Source organism: Cervus canadensis, chromosome 13, assembly GCF_019320065.1.
Source record: "Cervus canadensis isolate Bull #8, Minnesota chromosome 13, ASM1932006v1, whole genome shotgun sequence".
NCBI classification, from domain to species: domain Eukaryota; kingdom Metazoa; phylum Chordata; class Mammalia; order Artiodactyla; family Cervidae; genus Cervus; species Cervus canadensis.
This window is the reverse complement of record NC_057398.1, coordinates 14,205,666-14,226,499: the sequence shown is the minus strand read 5'-3', so window position 1 is coordinate 14,226,499 and position 20,834 is coordinate 14,205,666. Positions and strand designations below refer to the sequence as shown.

Below are 20,834 nucleotides of genomic sequence, written 5' to 3'. Positions count from 1 at the left end.
ATGTGTCTGAATACTTGACAACACAATTTCAAGACAGCACTTTGGCTGACAGGTAGAATTCTCTAGGGAATCCAAAACCATACTACATACTCATGATGGACTTCTCTGGTGGTCCAGTGGATGAAACTATGTGCTTCCACTGCAGTGGGCTTTTCTGGTCGGGATCTATGACCCCACATGCCAAGACCCCACATATCAAGTAGCGCGGGTCAAAAAAAAAAACCACCTACTGGTGATAGAACCAAGAAAACGATGGTTGATCGCTAGATGCTGCCTGTTACCCACCATTTTTACTTTGGTTTGATAGAATTTTAAGTCAAATCAATCATCTACAATCTTACAAGTGACGTGCATTGTTTGAAGAGTATCAATCTCTTCTCTCCCACTAGATGATAAGCATCTTGAGGGCTGGCGCCATATCATATGATTATGTTATTTCCTATAATGCTTAAGACAATCCACGATAAAGAGGTCTGTCTCAATATAATACTGAAATGGCAAGGTCCTCATCTGTGTTACAGCAAGAAAAGTATAGGCTTAGGTCTATCACAGATGATTAATGTAGAACCATTTTCTGAACCCTTTCTTGCAGTGATGGGTAGTCTTCTATCTGCCCATTTTCTTCCAACCTAGTAAGTAGACAGAAAACAGAACTAAATCAGAAAGGAAACTAGAAAAAGAAATAGAGATTGGAAAGTCCTGGTCAGACACGGAGAGTTAGAGTTGCTGAAGATCCCAGCAGACAGAGAATATGTCTTCAGACACTTTTTTCTTTTAAACAAGCAATCTATTTTGCAACCTTAGTTGTTACTGTGACCTGGTAAGAATCTCCTTCCTGCCTAATTAAATTCTATACTGTTTTTTTGTTTTCCTTTTGGCCTCCCTTTAGACAAACCCTTCAAACTTAAGAAAAAGTTTAACCAATATAGATTGTCATCTTCTTTTTTTGGAAACTGTTTCCCTTGCTTTCACGAGGCTACATGCATGTGTGCTAAGTTGCTTCAGTCCTGTCCGACCCTTTGCTAGCCTGTGGACCGTAGCCCACCAGGTTTCTCTGTCCATGGGACTCTCCAGGCAAGAATACTGGAATGCGTTGCCATGCCCTTCTCCAGGGGATCTTCCCAAACAGGGATCGAACCCACAGTCTCCTAGATTTTCCTTCATCTACCTTCACCTCCTCTTTTGCTCTTGGATCCGTTCACTCTTCCTTCCTCTCTGCACTGCATGAAAGTGACCAAGCTTCAACTTACAGAGCAGACCCCTCTGGCTCTCACCATAGCCATTCTTCATTGGAACCTTTAGCAACTTTAACTCTCAGCTCTTGACCAGGGCTATCTATCTGTACCTCTATTGCCAATTTCCATTTTGAGCTCAGATCTGTGTTTTTTACCTACTCCTGGAAATTTGCACCTAGATTTCTTGCCTTTAATTCACACTCAACTCATCTGAGATAAAATTCTTTATCTTTTTCACAGATTAGTAACCCCTCTGACCTTCACTTTTTGATACTAATATTCCTCCAGGCTGAAGACGTGAAAAATGGTAGCCTTATAAAAAAAAGAGAATTGGTGATTTTAAGGAGAAAATCAACATATCTAGAGTAGAATCTTCTGGGGGAACAAAACTAAATACTAGGGCTCCCAAGGGGTGCTATGGGTAAAAAACCGGCCTGCCAATGCAGAAAGCAGAAGAGATACGCATTTGATCCCTAGTTTGGGAAAATCCCCTGGAGTAGGAAATGGCTACCCACTCCAGTATTCTTGCTTGGAAAATTCCATAGACAGTGGAGTCTGGCAGGCTACAGTCCATGGGGCCACAAGAGTCGTACATGACTGAGTGCTCACACACAGAACTTAAGGGTTACATTCCCAATTCAAGTCAAATTTATGGCTATGCGTCTTGCTCAGTTTAATTGCTATGGAAGAGGGTTGCCCCAGACCAAGTTCAAACTTTACAACTCCATCTGTTGAGGAAAGACAAGCTTCCTGGTGGATTAAATATTTCCCCATTTCCCCACTAGTTCTTTTTTTTTTTTAAGCTGTTTTAATAAAACAGAGCTCAACAGATTTTCTTTTCAGAAGCATCCAAGTGAATCCAATGACTTCAGGACCACAGCTCTTCCTGAACTTTGAAGATTCAGTTGTACTCAAGCATCCTAGAGAATTTTTGGACTCCTTTCTCTCACTCTCATGTTCAGTTTGACACTAACACAGGTTTTCTTTCTTTAATAACTCTCTCAAATGTCTGTATTCTTTTCCACTCCCTTTATTACCACCAGGTCCAGGTTCTTATTACCTTACTCCTAAAGTACTTCTTGTCGCTCTTTGCTATCTCCTTGCCTTTCTCTCTCCAGTGATCATGTTCTGTGATCAGAAAGCACCTTGGAGTAAGCTAGTCCAAAGTCCATATAATCACTCTTGAATCACTTCTTCAGAACCTCTTAGTGCTCCTCTAATCTAGGATAATTAACCCATCTCAAGCACAATGATGAAGTTGAGTACCATATCACTTCTTGTTTTTCAAAACCTTCCAATGGGTTTCCAAAGTAAAAATTGAACTCTGGAGCTAATATTCAAGTAAGATTCACAGGCTATAATAATCATCTATCTCTTCAGCCTCCCATCTCACCATACAGCCTCTCCACCACTCATAGTAAACACTTAAGAGTTCCTTGGGCTTCCACTGTGGCTCAGCTGGTAAAAAATCTGCCTGCAATGTGGGAGACCTGAGTTCAATCCTTGGGTTGGGAAGATGCCCTGTAGAAGGGAATGGCTAACCCACTTCAGTATTCTGGCCTGGAGAATTCCATAGACTGTATATTCCATGGGGTTGCAAAGAGTCGGACACGACTGAACGGCTTTCACTTTCACAGAGTTCCTCAAATACACTGTGTAGTTGAACTGGGCTTATTTCGGCTTATCCTAGAGTGTGTCATTTTCTGCTAACTAAAATCCTGCTTCTTCTTCAAGATCTAAGACTCAAACACTCCTTGTTTGAAACTGTCTTCTCCTCTCTTCTCCCACAGCATTTCATGTGTATTAAAGAGAATGGCTTTACCAATAGCTGTGAATATGTTCCTCTTTCAGAAAACTGTGAGCTCCTTGAGTACATGTATTATGGAATATTTTTGTTTTCTTGAGGAGTTCTCGAGAAATGGAAAATTCCCTATTCTCACTTTCTGCTTTTCAGACAGTTTGGTTGGTCTTAAATGTGACAAAGTGTTTTTACATAATTATTGATGAAACATTCAACCTCTCATTCTGTACTAGCAGTACAGGGGCTGCAAGATTGAATTCTTGGCACAAATAATACACTGGGGCTAATGACTAGAGCAATAGCAGGATAACTGCTTTCCTAACATAGAATTCCAGCGGGGTAAACTGTAACTTCTAGGGCTTAGTGGTGGCAATATTTTCCTCATTAGACCTGCTCATGGAATGTGGTTTTGGGCATTCTTCCTAAAAGTTTAGCCTTGAGTCTAATGTTCCAACCATTCCAACCATTCTGTGAACTACCTCATACCTTTTCATAAAACTCCTTTTCCACTCAGTCAGCCAAAGTCAGCTTCTGTTGCTTGCAACCAGGAACTCTGACCAATAAAGACATTTTCCTTCATTCCCCATAGACCAACTAAGTCAGAATCTCAATATTTAAAAGACGTTACTGAAGGGTCAGGAATATCATGAGGAAAATAACTGTACTAAAAGTAACCTATCACAGGCTACTAGAAAACTGATGCTTTCAGGGGCTGCAAGCCCAGCCTGTGCTCACAGAGAAATTTCATAGGTCTCTGTGGTTCATTCCTGGCATGGCTACAGGTGCTAGCTTTATCCCCACCACAGCCAATTATTCTCAGGCACAGTACACAGTGCCCAAGGCCCACAATGCTTTTATGGACCCATTAAAATGTTTTGTTTCAGTGTTTTTTTAATTGAATTTTAAAATTGGATATAATTATAATAAAAATATAATAATAAATTCAGCCTGGATTACACAACACAGTCATAAAATGTGTGTGTGTGTGTGTGTGTAAAACAGTATAGTGAAATAAAAAATAGACCCACACATATATGTTTAATTGAATATTAACTATGGTGCCAAGTCAATTCAATGGGATAGGAAAGTTTGTTAAACAAATAGTGTTGCAACACTTGGAAAAAATGTATGGAAAAAAAAGAAACCTTGAGCACTCATTTCAGCATCTTGTATACTGAAATTAAAATGATACAGAGAAGACTAGCACAGCCTTTGCACAAGGATAATGTGCAAATTCAAGAAACAGTCCATATTTTTAAGACAGTTGCTTTTAAGTATTCCTACCACTCACACAAAAACAGTATGTGATAGATATGTTGATTAGCTTGATAGTGTTAATTTATTAACAATGTGTACATACATATACCAAATTCTTTAATTAGAACAATGTAATGAAATAATGGACAAAAACCTAAACTGACAACTACCTCATCCAAGAAGATATACACATGGCAAATAAGGATATGAAAAATATGATCAATATTATACATCATTCAGTTCAGTTCAGTTGCTCAGTCACATCCAACTCTTTGTGACTCCATGGACTGCAGCATACCAGGCCTCCCTGTCCATCACCAACTTCTGGAGTATACATCATTAGCCAACTACAAATTAAAATAAGAGATATCGCCTCACACCCATTAAATGGCCCAAAGAACCACCACAACTTTGTAAAGCAATTATCTTCCAATTAAAAAAAAAATAAAAGAATGGCCCAAACACAACACACTAACAGCAACCAAAGGCTGGTGAGCATGTGGAGCGACAGAAACTCATTCATTGTTGGTGGGAATACAAAATGACGCAGACTTTGGAAGACAGTTTGGCAGTTTCTCATGAAACTAAACATATCTTCTCAGATGGCTCAGGACTAAAGAATCTGCCTGCCAATGCTGGAGACACAAAACATGTGGGTTCAAACCCTGGGTCAGGAAGATCCTGAAGGGGGAAATGGCAACCCACTCCAGTATTCTTGCCTGGAAAATTCCATGGACTTGGAGCCTGATGGGCTGCAGCCTATAGTGTTGCAAAGAGCTGGATAAGACTGGACATGCAAGTACCCACCAAACATATTTTTATTGTGTGATCCAACAATTGCACTCCTTGGTGTTCACCCAAATGTGTTGAAAAGTTCTGTATATGGATGTATATGGATATTTATAGAAGCTTTATTCATAATTGCCAAAACTTGAAAGCAACCAAGATGTCCTTTGGTAGAAGAATGGATAAACTGTGCAGTATTAGTCAGCACTAAAAATATGAGCTATCAAGCCATGAAAAGACACAGAGGAATCTTACATGCATATTACTAAGTGAAAGTAGCCAATCTGAAAAGGCTACATATACTAAATGATTCCAACTATATGACATTCTGGAAAAGCCAAAACTACAAGAACAGTAGAAAGATCAGTGGCTGTCGGGGTTCAGGGGAGAGAGGGATGAATAGGCAGAACACAGAGGAGTTTTAGGGCTTTGAAACTACTCTGTAAGACATTATAGCGGTGGCTGCATGTCTAAACCCACTGAATGTACAACATCAAGAGAAAACCCTAATGTAAACCACGGACTTGGGGTGCAGAATGTTGATAAGGAGGGAGGGTGTGCGTGTGTGGCAACATGAGGTATAATTCTCTGTATTTTCTGCTCAGTTTTGCTTCTAATCTAAACTGTTCTAAAAAATAAAGTCTATTAAAAATTCAAGCCATAAACTGAGAGATAAAATTCTTATATCCAATAAAGAAATTATACCATTATATGTAAAGGCCTCCTACAAACAAAAAATAAAAGGATTTTAAAACCTAATTTAAAATGGGCAAATGACTTGAACAGACATTTCACAAAAGTAGGCAATAAGCTTGTGAAAAGATACCTAATATCATTAATCATCAGGGAAATATTAATTAAAATTACATTGAAATTTTACATCACACCCACTAAAACAGCTAAAACTAAAGACTGACAACACCAACTGTTGGCAAGTGTGTGGTAGAAGTGTCTATGCTACTCACAGGAGTATAAAGTGATACAGCTTCTTTGGAAAACTGTTTGGGATCTTATAAGATTGTACACTTACCTAATGACCCAGCAATTCCAACCTTAGTTTACCCAAGAGAAGGATATTACTAATTCACAAAAACCTGACCAAGAGTGTTAAGAGTAGCTTTATTCCAAAAACTGAAAGCATATACAAATGTCCATCAACAGGATTATGAAGTTTTGAAAAAATATTGTATATTGGTATACAGGAGTATTATTCAGTAATAAAATGGAAATGAACTGCTAACAACAACATGGATAAATCTCTAAAACACTGCACAGAGTAAAAGAATCAGTGAAGTGAAATGAAAGTCGCTTAGTCGTGTCCGACTTTTGCAACCCCATGGACTGAATTCTCCGGGCCAGATTACTGGAGTGGGTAGCCATTCTCTTCTCCAGGGGATCGTCCCAATCCAGGGATCGAACCCAGATGTCCCGAATTGCAGGCGGATTCTTTATCAGCTGAGCCACCAGGGACGTCCCAAAAGAATACATATTGTACAATTCTTCAGTTTTAGTGGGTGTGAGGTGTAATTCCATTTCTGTGACTTTAAGAGCAGACAAACTAACCCACGGTGATAGAAATGAGAATGCTGCTGCTGCTAAGTCTCTTCAGTCGTGTCCGACTCTGTGCGACCCCATAGACGGCAGCCCACCAGGCTCCTCCGTCCACAGGATTCTCTAGGCAAGAATACTGGAGTGAGCTGCCATTTCCTTCTCCAAGAAGTGAGGTTATGATTGCTTATTTGGGAAGGGAAATTGACTGAAGGAGGACATAAAGGAACTTTCTAGGGGCAATGAAATTGTCTTATAACTTGATTTGAGTATTGGTTAAGCTCCCTCATAAGTCAGATGGTAAAGAATCTGTATGCAATGCAGGAGACCTGGGTTCGATTCCTGGGTCGGGAAGATCCCCTGGAGAAAGAAATGGCAACCCACTCCAATACTCTTGCCTGGAGAGTCCCGTGGGCAGCAGAGTCTGGCGGGCTACAGTCCATAGGGTTGCAAGAGTTGGACATGTTCAGTTCAATGCAGTCACTCAGTCGTGTCCGACTCTTTGTGACCCCATGAACTGCAGCACACCAGGCCTCCCTGTCCATCACCAACTCCCGGAGTTTACTCAAACTCATGTCCATTGAGTTGGTGATGCCATCCAACCATCTCATCCTTTGTCGTCCCCTTCTCCTCCTGCCTTCAATCTTTCCCAGCATCAGGGTCTTTCCAAATGAGTCAGCTCTTCGTGGCCAAAGTATTGGAGTTTCAGCTTCAACACCAGTCTCTCCAATGAACGCCCAGGACTGATCTCCTTTAGGATGGACTGGTTGAATCTCCTTGCAGTCCAAGGGACTCTCAACAGTCTTCTCCAACACCACAGTTCAAAAGCATCAATTCTTCTGTGCTCAGCTTTCTTTATAGACTTAGCAACTAGACCACTACCACCACCTGCATGAGTATATACATTTGTTAAAACTCATCCAGTTGTACACTTAACGGATATTGCATTTCATTGCCTGTCACGTTTACCTCCTTAAGAAAGAAACGTGACCTTAAGCTTGTTAAGCAAGACATATCATATACACATCTTTTTCATTTTCTTTCCCCTTGAAGAGTGTACAGAACACAGTGAGGGCTCAGTACACATGTGAGGAAAGTTAAATGAAGAAATTGTTTTAAAAGTTTATAGCCATGCAATTAGACATTCAAGTAGCTTCTTCTAGGCATGTGTCTGGTTTCCTACCATAACTCTTTACAGAGAGAGGGACCTTCCTTCTCTGCTTTTCTTCAACTCTCAATGAGCACTCTAACTTTGAGCAAATTAACTCTCGGTGGTGGTCTATATACATGTATGAGTGCATGTGCGGATGTCTTCACAGTAAGATCAATTGTCTTGAGTTTTTCTCCTGTGATAGAAACTAAATTCTAAATTGATTAATTGCTTTTAAAACTTTTATCTGATCACCTAAACGAATAGTAAAAATAAACTGATAACTCAATAACAAGTATTTTTGAGACAAGCACCTTTGCTTAACTAATGATTTTCAAGATAATTTCCCCTCAAACTAGAGCAATGACTACAAAATTATTTTCTATGAAGTATTTTTTTGTTCTGAGACTGTTTCCAAACTCAAACACTTATTATGAGAAATCTTTCCTTTATTAATAATTTTAAAGTTTTGAAAAATACAAAGATTGTATAACTGTTTAAATATGTTACGCTAATGTAGAAAATAATCTTTTTTCCTTAGATACAGATCCTTAAAATGAAATTACTTTCAGTACTTAAATGTGACTTGAAAGAATAGACTTTTTTTATAACTTCAGTTAAAAAAAGCAGATGTCAGATAAAGATGTGTTATTGAATTCTAGCTATTGAAATGTGATATCTGAAATTCAAGATGGAAAAAGAGACAATGGGGATCAGTAAATATTCATATTTACATACCAGAGCTCTATTTTTCAAGGATGTTTTGCTTTAGATTAAGTAAAAGTTACTCAGAAAATCTTAGATCTTTGAAATATTTTTCAAATATAATTGCATTTCAATGAAAATAACTGCATTTCAAAAGCCAGAAGTTTCAACAACTTCCAGATTAAGAAGTGAAGTCCCAGTTAATTTGAAAAGATGATTGGAGAGCTTTTATTCTATTATATGACTAGCATAAAAGGAAACTTATGAATCACCTATAAGTTTTGATTCTTTACTTTTAAGCTGAGGTCACATTCCTCTCCCCTGTCTGTCATGGGATGGCCTCCTCCAAGAAGTACACATCTGGTTTAAATTCCTGCCATATGTGATAAATCAATGCCTAACAGATAATAAATTTGGAAGATTGTATTCCCATAGGGCTTTGACTTCTATTCTCTTAGCCTTTGCAAGTCTGATGATTTTTCCATTCTTAGCTCATACAGAATGTGCTTTAGAACTAAGAACTTGTCTCCAAATGCAATCAGTGGAAAACTTGAAATGAGACATCATTGCTGCTGCTGTGTCTTTATGAGCTTTGAAAAACTGAACCCACCCTTTCACAACTTCCTATGCTCTAGTCCTTTTTATCCAATAACATTTAGTAATTCAGGATTACTACTAAAGAGTAGTGGATATTCACTATTTGGATTATTCATGCATCCATTCTCTTATTTTAATACAAATATTTTTTTAAGGTATCCCCATTTTTATCACTTAAAGCAGGACTACCAATTGTGACAGGGCAGTTTAAAATAGTGGTTAAGGGCATGAATTTGCCCACCGTATTGCTTAAGATGACTTAGGCAAGTATTAAAATGCTTTAAACTTCTTTTTTTTTTTTCTTTTTTGCCATGCTGTGTCATTTGCAGGATCTTAGTTCCTTGACCAAGGACTGAACCTGGGCCATGGCGGTGCAAGTCTGGAACCTAAGCCACCAGAGAACTTCTTAAATGTCTATTTTCTAATCCACAAAATGTAGTAATTATGGGAGGAACTTCTTCATAGGGTTGTTGTAAAGATTAACTGAGATGATGCTTATAAAATGCTTAGCACAGTGCATGCATGCTAAATCACCTCAGTTGTATCGGACTCTTTGTGACCCCATGGACTGTAGCTCCCCAGACTCCTCGACCATGGGATTCTCCAGGCAAGAATACTGGAGTGGGTTGCCATACCCTCTTCCAGGGGAATCTTCCAGACCCAGCTATCAAGCCTCTGACTCCTCATTGCAGGAGGATTCTTTAGTGCTGAGCCACCTTACTTAGCACAGTATCTATTATTATTATATGTTCAGTTGCATCCAACTCTTTGAAGCCCCATGCTAGGCTCCTCTTTCCATAGAATTTTCCAGGCAAGAATATTGGAGTGGGTTGCCACTTTCTACTTCAGGAGATCTTCCCGACCCAGGGATTGAACTCGCATCTCTTGCCTTTCCTGTATTGGCAGGTGGGATTCTTTACCACTGGAGCCACCTGGGAAACCCTAGTGTGTCTGAGTGTGAAAGTCGCTCAGTTGTGTCTGACTCTTTGCGACCCCATGGACTATACAGTCCATGGAATCCTCCAGGCCAGAAGACTGTTGTGGGTAGCCTTTCCCTTCTCCAGGGGATCTTCCCAACCCAGGGATCAAACCCAGGTGTCCCGCATTACAGGCGAATTCTTTACCAGCTGAGCCACAAGGGAAGCCCTAGCATGGTATCTAACATGTACAAATTTCATGAGGTTTTTGTATATTAGCACAGTTGTGACTTTACCTACACGTCTTCTAATTTCTAGAACTAAAGCTAACATTGCCAAGAGTGGAGCCTTATGAGAGATGCTGTTCCATAGTGTGTAATTAATGATGACTGTCAGGGAAGAATTTTTCTGTGGCTTTCATCAGTCTCACCACGTTTGGTATGTGTCCATCTCCCCCACTAGATGCTGGGTTCTTTGACGATAGGATCTATGTCTCATGTCTCTTAGAATTACTGAGTCTGGTTAACTGTAGGCTATTGCTAAGGGAATGTATAAATGAACATGTGTGTACATATACTGGAAACATTCATTTTAAATTGAGTTATTTAGATGATTTTAAGTAACTAGAAAGAAGAATTTCTTTTAACTGAGCCTAGTAGAGCAATATAGACATTACAGCTACAAAAAAAAGGACAGTTAACAATCACATGTTTTTCTTTGTTTACAATTTCACAGATGAAGTCACAGTTCAGATGTTTTATATTTGGATGACCATTAGACATCCAAGTGGAGAGGCTGAAGTGGGGACGGGGTGGACATAAACTTGGAGAGGTTCCTTAATTTCTGGAAACTTACAGAAATTTATAAGTTTGGAGAAAACTGGGAGTTGTCAGTATGGGTAGTACTTAGAGTAACATGACTGAATAGGAATCACCCAGCGGGGAGAGACAAATTAACAGGAAACAAGGTCCTAAGACTAAAGCCTGGGACATTCCAAAACTTAGTTTGGGGCGATGATTAGAAGCCACAAGAAAGACTGATCTAGAGAGGGTCAGAACACAGAGAAAATCAATCGTCATATGCTCAGCTCTCATTGTCCCTGACTCTTTTCAACTCACTCTCTGATTCTTCTCATCTATCTCATGAGGTTTTTCCAATTTCAGTGCACTGTTTGGATCCACATGTCTAAATTTCCTAACCGCCCCTCTGCTTCTCATGACCCTTACTCAATGATTCTCTGTTTTGCATGTGTCTTCAGAGGCCCACTTTCAACTTGAGGACATGGGGTCAGGGTGTCCCCTTTGCAGCCTCAGTCTCATGTAAGCCATGTTGTACCCTGCCTTTATTCCTCACCTCGCTTGTCATCTCCTCCACTGAAAAAGACAAAGAGATAGCTATTTCTTGACGTTCTTGAATTCAGACCGTGTGATTCAACTTTCAGATGGGTGCCTTGCACCCCTTAAAACTTATCCTAAGCCCTCCTTTCCTGGACTTCTTCCTTCTTGAGTACTATACGCTTGCTCCAGTTCTGGGCATTCAGCCACTTTAGAGAAACAACCTGTAATTTCCAGTCTGTCTCTGAGTCCTTCTGTTTCTGTACAACCTCATCTCCATTTTACCCAACTTCAGTGGCTAGAATCTTTGCTATGACCTCTTGGGTCATCTGAGCCATAGTTGGAGGAAGGTCAAGTCTCCTGAACCCGCCCTAACATACTGCCCAAACTTTTAATATAGGGTGATCTTACAGAGCCTGAGGGAGAAGGAAACGGCAACCCACTCCAGTATTCTTGCCTGGAGAATCCTACAAACCAAGGAGTTTTGCGGGCTATGGTCCATGGGGTCACAAAGAGTCAGACATGACCGAAGCAATTTAGCACAGCACAAAGAGTTTGGGGGGAATTTTTCCCAGAATAGAGATGCACAGAATGGAAAATTGAAGTATTTGCTTTTCAGCTTATAATCTGTAATTGCTTCCTGAAATCACATGCTAAATCAGTAGGAATTTCTTAAGGGGGCACTATGGAGTCTAATTAGCAAACAACACCTGATATTTACCCTAGAGACCGTGGGATATAATTTAGTAGGAGGAGAAGAGAATCCCAAGATAATCAGGTCCTAGAACTCTTTTAAAGAGTTGCTATTTGAGGGCTCTATAAGCATTGATTGGTCTCTGTTTAGCTTAAATTATTACCAGGAAGGGTTAGGCATGTTTAAGGAACTAGAGACTGAGGTGTAGTAACAAGCCGTTTGAAACCCTGAGTTTCGAGGCCACTGTACTACTAGATGGGGCTTCCCAGGTGGCAGAGAGATAAAGAATCTGTCTGCCAATGCAGGAGACGCAGGTTTGATCCCTGGGTGGGGAAGATCCCCTGGAGAAGGAAATGGCAACTCACTCCAGTTTTCTTGCTTGGGGAATCCATGGACAGAGGAGGCTAGTGGGCTACAGTCCATAGGGGTCACAAAGAATCAATCATGATTGAGATTGATACTACTAGATCTCTAGAAATGAAGTAAAGAATTTCCAAGTTCTGTTTTCCTGTTTGTTTGTCGATGATGCCTGGTCTAGAGCAATTATTTTCTTTACCTCATTGCATCCTGGTGGGTCAAATGGTAAAGAATCTGGCAGCAATGCAGGAGTGAGTGAGTGAGTGAGTGAGTGAGTGTTGCTCAGTCATGTCCAACTCTTTGCGATCCCATGGACTGTAGCCAGCCAGGTTCCTCTGTCCATGGGATTCTCCTAGGCAAGAATACTGGAGTGGGTTGCCATTTCCTTATTCTGGGAGAAGGAAATGCAGGATATCAGGGTTCAATCCCTGGGTTGGGAAGATCCCCTGGAGATAAAACAATGGCTGCACACTCCAGTATTCTTGCCTGGAGAATCCCATGGACAGAGGAGGCTGGCGGGTTACAGTCCACGGTGTCACAAAGAGTTGGACACAACTGAGTGACGGGCATGAGCACAATATATATATTCCAGTGTCAAGTGTGAATAATGACTGGTGCTGAACGATGAATAATGACATCTTGCCCTCCTGGTACTTTCACTCTGCAGTGTGGGAGAGGACATATGTGCACATGACTAATCTAGGCAAGTAAATGGGAGAAAGAGACACTAAATGTGGTTTGAGCACTACTCAGACTTCACAAACTTCCAATACTTTGGCCACCTGATGTGAAGAGCCAACTCATTGGAAAAGACCCTGATGCTGGGAAGGATTGAGGGCAGGAGAAGAGGATGACAGAGGATGAGATGGTTGGATGGCATCACTGACTCAATGGACTTGAATTTGAGCAAACTCTGGGAGATAGTGAAGGACAGGGAAGCCTGGTGTGCTGCAGTCTATGGAGTTGCAAAGAGTTGGACATGACTTAGCGACTGAATAGAACAGCCAACTTCATGTTCCAGTGGGAATTTAGGATTAAAATATAGCATTTTAAACTTTTACTCCTAGTATGAACTGTTACTGTGTTTTGACAAGACTTTAAAATCTACATCCTAATGCAGTTTGACTTGAAAGGCCACCAATAACAAGCTTTCCTGTTGGCCATAATTTTTCTTTGGGTTGTTGCAATAACGTCATATGACATTCCTACTCAAGATCATTCCTGGAGTATTCAGTTCCAAAGATAGAAAATTCACTGCTTCTCCATTCTTTTCCACTAAAGAGTTCTCCACGTTCTGTATCTATTGGCAGAGATGGCCTTTTCTCCATACTATGAATGACATGGTGTCTATAGGCTATATTTGTGACATCTTCCTGTAATGTCATTTGTATTCAGTATGTGTCAAGCCACATGCTAAAGGCTGTGATAAGAATATGGCCAAGTCTAATTAAAGAGACAAGTCAAGAAATGAATAGGCTGACATATAGCTAGGAACTAGATCATGTAAAAGAAAGGACAGCTATGTTGAGCTCAGGCCCAGAGTAGTCTTTCAAATTTTAGGAAATGGAGAGTTAAATCGGGGAAGCTAATGTGATAGAGTCCGAAAGTGAAACAGTGGTCCAGTGGTTAAGAATCGTCCTGCCTGTCTTCCCCTGTGGCTCAGATGGTAAAGAATCATCCTGCCGATGCGTGGGACACAGGTTCGGTCCCTGGTCCAGGAAGATCCCATATGCCACAGGACAACTAAGCCTGTGTGCCATAACAGTGAGAAGCCAAAAACCACAATGAGAAGCCCATGCACCACAACCAGAGAGTAGCCCCTGCCTGTCACACCTAGAGAAAGCCCGTGTGCAGCGGTGAAGACCCAGCACAGTCAAAGCTAAATAAATAAACCAAAACACAGTGTTGAGTGAAAAAGTAAAAAACAAAAGAGGACCTATAGGATAATACCATTAAAAAAAAAAAAGTGAAATGGGAGACTAAGGATGTGCAGGAGTCAAGAGGTCAAGGAATTAGAAACCTACTAACTTGGAACATCAATACTGTTCTAGAATAAAACATAATTAGATCAGAGGATGAATGAGTATTGGAGAGAGACAGAACCAGGTGAGTTAGGTTACTCATATGTTCTTTACAAGATACTATAACAAGAAGCTTCATTTGCAGCTACCTTTATTTTATCTTACCCTATATGTGGCAGAACTTAAAATTCTTAAGAAATCACAGTCAAAAAAAAAAAAAAAGAAATCACAGTCAAAAAAAAAAGAAATCACAGTCAATTCTGATCTTATAAGCATGACTTATGAAGTGTGTCTATTTAAAAATGATGAAACAATATACACAATTGAATATTAGCCATAAAAAAGATGAAATATTGCTATTTGCAACAACACGGATGGACCTGGAAGGTGTTATGCTTAGTGAAATAAGTCAGACAAAGAAAAACAAATACTGTGTATTTTCCTTTCAGTTCAGTTCAGTTCAATTGCTCAGTCGTGTCTGATTCTTTGTGACCCCATGAATCACAGCACGCCAGGCCTCCCTGTCCATCGCCAACTCCTGGAGTTTACTCAAACTCATGTCCATTGAGTCAGTGATGCCATCCAACCATCTCATCCTCTGTCGTCCCCTTCTCCTCCTGCCTTCAATCCTTCCCAGCTTCAGGGTCTTTTCAAATGAGTCAGTTCTTTGCATCAGGTGGCCAAAGTATTGGGTTTCAGCTTCAACATCAGTCCTTCCAATGAATATTCAGGACTGATCTCTTTTAGGATGGACTGGTTGGAGCTCCTTGCAGTCTAAGGGACTCTCAAGAGTCTTCTCCAACATGACAGTTCAAAAGCATCAATTCTTCAGTGCTCAGCTTTCTTTATAGTCCAACTCTCACATCCATACATGACTACTGGAAAAATCATAGCCTTGACTAGATGAGCCTTTGTTGACAAAGTAATGTCTCTGCTTTTGAATATGCTGTCTAGGTTGGTCATAGCTTTTCTTCCAAGGAGTAAGCATCTTTTAATTTCAAGGCTGCAGTCACCATCTGCAGTGATTTTGGAGCCCAACAAAATAAAGTCTCTCACTGTTTCCACTGTTACCACATCTATTTGCCATGAAGTGATGGGACTGGATGCCATGATCTTAGTTTTCTGAATGTTGAATTTTAAGCCAATTTTTTCACTCTCCTCTTTCACTTTCATCCAGAGGCTCTTTAGTTCTTCTTCGCTTTCTGCCATAAGGAATGTGTCATCTGCATATCTGAGGTTATTGATATTTCTCCTGGCAATCTTGATTCCAGCTTGTGCTTCATCCAGCCCAGCTCATGATGTACTCTGCATATAAGTTAAATAATCAGGGCGACAATATACAGCCTTGACATACTCCTTTTCCTATTTGGAACCAGTCTGTTGTTCCACATCCAGTTCTAACTGTTGCTTCCTGACCTGCATACAGATTTCTCAAGAGGTAGGTCAGGTGGTCTAGTATTCCCATGTCTTTAAGAATTTTCCAGAGTTTGTTGTGGCCCACACAGTCAAAGGCTTTGCTATAGTCAATAAAGCAGAAGTAGATGTTTTTCTGGAACTCTCTTGCTTTCTCAATGATCCAGCGGATGTTGGCAATTTGATCTCTGGTTCCTCTGCGAACCTAATAAACAAAACAAGCTAACAAATATAATAAAATAGAAACAGATTCACAGATAGAGCAAACTAGGGGATTCCAGAGAGGTGGGGGTGGGGAATGGGCAGAACAAGTAAAAGAATTAAGAGGTACAAAGTAGTAGTTATAAACATAACTAAGTCACAGAGATGCATTGTACAACACAGGGAATACAGTCAATATTTTATAATATTTATGGTATGCAGTCTATAAAAACATCAAAACACCATGTTGTACACCTGAAATGAAAATAATACTATAAGTTAATGATTCTTCAATACACTGTTTAAAAAACATAAAACAAAAATTTTTCTACAGACAAAAATCTTTAGAAAATATCTCTTCCTGGATGTAACGCATAAAACCTTGGTATTCTTGGTTGACCAGAATGGTTTTCATATTTACCTGAATTATAACCTACTTCAGTATCTTCTTTGATGCATATGTAAATGGTTTACTTTTGTGGAGTATAAAATGCTAATGATTCAGCAGATGGATACTGCAGAGTTTTCTACATCTTGATGTAGTCTAAAATAAAAAGACATTTTCTTTGTCTGCTTGGGATTTAGCAGTTCTTTTAAATTCTTTACTAAAAACATTTCCAAGAAATGTGTTAGATAAGAGGGGTCTTTACCCTCCACTCTCTCACCCCACAAAAACTATTCTTCTGTAGCTTGTTTTAAGTGGGAAAAATTAAAATGTCCACAAGGGCAGTTTGAGCAAGCTGTAACTTGATTTAAATATTTTGCACTTTTCATCTGTACCTCCCCCCTGGGCTCTTTCAGCCCTCTTTTCCAGAGAAATCTCCATTTTAGTTCTAAGTTTTAATCTTAATTATCTATTCCTTGTTAGTTTCCAGGATTATTCTTGGTGTTCCTAGATCAATGCCAAGGCACAGTTCTCACCACTTGCAGTAAACATTTTGAAAGGAAAAAAACCTACAAAGGTTGTTTGAATAGAATAAACTTACTTCATATTAGAAAACTAAAGCCAGTAATTATTAAATCACACTTTATTTATACATCAAGTTGGATATCACAATAATGCCCTCCATTATTAACTACAAAGAAACAGTTGGCTAGTCAGGCTGCATCAGAATGAAAACTTTTACTCATTCTTTTGACTTTTCAAACACATGCTAGTTCATTATTTTAATAAAATGCACTAACAGATGTTAGGCAGAATGTGGCCACATCTGGGACATATAAAATACCATTCCAAGTCTCCATAGGAGGGAAATAGCAATAGTATTTAGTTCTCCCCCAAAGCTTAACTAGCCCATCTCATTTAATCTGTTTAACTCTAAGCTGAACAGTTAAGAGTAGCACCAATTATTTTGATTGTCTTGGGAATATAAAAAGGAACAATGAACTAAAACACCAAGGGAAGTGTCACAAAAAGAAATGCACTATGTTGAAATACAAATAAAACTTCACTAAAGCTTGTGGCTAGAGCTATATTTTTTCAGCTGAAGAGGTAGTAAATCTCAAGTTGCCTGCTTCCTGAAGCCACCTTGAATTATAGGTCTCTTTAGGCCTTCCTACAACATTCCTACTTAATTTCACCCTTTCAAAGAAAGCACAACAAATCTAAAAGATGACAAATAAAGATGCTGGTAGATGTAGTTTGACAATTATGGTGGTGGTTTAGTCACTAAACTCGTGTCTGACTCTTGTGACCCCATGGACTGTAGTCCACCAGGTTCCTGTGTCAGGGGTTTCTCAGCCAAGAATACTAGAGTGCGTTGCCATTTCCTTCTCCAGGGGATGCAACCAACTCAGGGACTGAACAGGCATCTCGTGCATTGGCAGGCGAATTCTTCACTTCTAAGCCACCAGGGAATCCCTTGAAAATTATATTATGTATGTGCATGTGTATGTGTATGTGTGTGCGTCCTGGGTGTTCATTGGAAGGACTGATGCTGAAGCTGAAACTCCAGTACTTTGGCCACCTCATGCGAAGAGTTGACTCATTGGAAAAGACCCTGATGCTGGGAGGAATTGCGGGTAGGAGGAGAAGGGGACGACAGAGGATGAGATGGCTGGATGGCATCACTGACTCAATGGACATGGGTTTGGGTAGACTCTGAGAGTTGGTGATGGACAGGGAGGCCTGGCGTGCTGTGATTCATGGGGTTGCAAAGAGTCAGACACGACTCAGCGACTGAACTGAACTGAACTGAATGTGTGTGCCCTCAGTTGCTCAGTTGTGTCTGAGTCTTTGTGGCCCCATGGACTGTTGCCGGGAGAAGGAAATGGAACCCACTCTAGTATTCTTGCCAGGAGAATCCCACGGATGGAGGAGCCTGGTAGGCTATAGTCCATGGGGTCGCGAAGAGTTGGACATGACTGAGCAACTTACACTTTCATGCACTGGAAAAGGAAATGGCAACACTCCAGTATTCTTGCCTGGCGAATCCCAGCGACAGGGGAGCCTGGTGGGCTGCCGTCTATGGGGTTGCACAGAGTTGGACACGACTGAAGTGACTTAGCAGCAGCAGCAGCAGTAGGACTGTTGCTGCCAGGCTCCTCTGTCATGGGATTCTTCAGGTAAGAATACTGGAGTGGGTTGCCATGCCCTCCTCCAGGGGATCTTCCTGACCCAGGGATCCAACCAGCATCTCTTGGATCTCCTGCACTGGCAGGCAGATTCAGGTTTTGCTTTTGTTTTTTTATAGTGATTAAATCCCAATATATTCCAGTCCTTCAACCTCCCTTTCAGTTCTGGTTTGTTTTCTTATGTAACTTTTCTAAGAAAACAAAAACAAAAAACCCTTATGGTTTCCTGTCAACAGGTCTGGTTCATATACTATTATATATAGCATTGTCTTTAGCTTCTTTAAAATGAACCATACTGATGATTAAACACTAGGAATAAACACTAGTGTTGAGAGCATGTCATGGAGGTGTTTGTCTCAACCTGCTTACCCATTAGAAAGAAGAAAAATGCTGGAGCTGTGTATGCACACAAAGAGGGAAGGCATAGGTGGCATCATGGAGTGCAGCTTGGACTTGGAGTCAGATGTCCAGCTGGGAGTCTCAGCTCTGCTGCTTATGAGCTCAATGTTTGGGAGAGTTAGTTCATCACAGAAGAGACATTTTCATCTTGGAGGAATTCTTGGAGAATCGTTCTGAAGAGTCAGTGAAATGATGACTGTAAAAGTGCAATCAAGCACATATTTTTAAAAAAACATCTATTCATCTGGATGCATTAGGTCTTTGTTGTACCATGTGGGATCTCTGTTGCATTCAGACCCTAGTTGTGGCACCTGGGCTCAGTATCACAGCTCAGGGGCTCAGTTGCTCTGCGGCATGTGGAATCTTAGTTCCCTGACCAGGGATTGAACCCACGTCTCCTGCAATGCAAGGTGTATTCTTAAACACTGGACCGCCAGGGAAGTCCCTAAAGCTTCTTATTAACAAAATGCTGATGGACTGCACTCTTCCACCCAAGTACTAACCAGGCCCGACCCTGCTTAGCTTCCGAGATCAGATGAGATCGGGCACGTTCAGGGTGGTATGGCCATAGACTGGACTGCACTCTTCATCTCAGATAAGGAGGTAACAATTCGATATCTGGAGCACAGCTGAAAAGAAGTCCATGGGGTGGATATAGAATAGGCAGGTGTGAATCTCCATTTAAGACAAACTGTCTAAGTAGAGAAAGCCTCTAGGGGACTAAATGCAATTCTGATAAAAATATCTGCTCTTATGCAGTAAAGTGAGACATACCAAGATCATATGAACTATTCTACTTCATATACACGCTGGGATCAAAGATTCCCAGTCTTTCACTCTCTTAATGCCTATTTATTCAGCATTTACTATATGCCAAACATCGTGCTAGGTATACACTTTTTTCCACGTAAATAAGATTTCTGCTCCCAAGGAACTTGTATCCTAGTTATATTAATATCTTTATTTCAAGCACTTGGCAAAGTATTAGCACATAGTAGATGCTCACCAAAAGTTGACCAAGCTGAACTAATCTCATTTGTAGTATCACCATAACAGAAAACCAGGAAAGAGGTGATTTTTGTGATCAGAGATGTCTACCCAATTCACCATGTGATTAAAAGGGTAGGTACTACTTTTGAAGTTTTGAGGGAAAAGAAACTTTCTAATTAGAGGTCATCTAGTCATCCACCTAAAATACTTGTATTATACAGTATTAATTTAGTCTCTTCCTGGTTAAAACATAATTACTACTTTAACAAGACGGTAGAGTGTTAACAGAAAATGTTTTAGAGGGTGGTGACCCTCATGTCAGGTCAAAAAACAGCAAAAAGAATGTAGGCTGGATATGTCAAATCACTATTGATAGACTGACTATGGACTTGACATTGATTTAATGTACAATACAATTTAAAAAGGGGGAAGAAAGATGAAAAGTGCATTCTGTTTATGTGATAGTCAACTTTTAAAAAGTACAGTGAGGTTTTTTGTTTTTTTGAAAACATACCTTTCTTGAAGGCATTCAAGATAGCCAGTGTTATGAAATAAAACTTGAGAGCTTTTTCATAATATCTAGAAACTAACTGGTGGGTTCAGGGTGACTGACATTAGTATTGTTCATCAATATCACCACCTCTCCTGAACTCGGTTCAGCCTCAGTTTAAGGACTCAGTCCCTGTGAAGATGGAGGCTATGTAACTACTTTTGGCCATGATGTTTGATCAGGGATCTGTTTGCTTCCCCACCTAAGGATGTGAAAAGTTCACAGGGATTCTTCAGCCACTTTCTTCCTCTGCCACAGAGACTCAGTTTCAGTGTTCTGGGTGAGCCCTCTGCCAATCTGGTTCC

General features: G+C 40.3%; 1 non-coding gene across 1 annotated transcript; it reads left to right on the top strand.

The window, feature by feature from the left end:
* Positions 1-4,184: 4,184 nt before the first annotated feature.
* LOC122452625 lies at positions 4,185-4,293 on the top strand. Its single transcript, XR_006272787.1, has one exon. It is a non-coding gene; the product is annotated as a U6 spliceosomal RNA (small nuclear RNA).
* Positions 4,294-20,834: the final 16,541 nt, after the last annotated feature.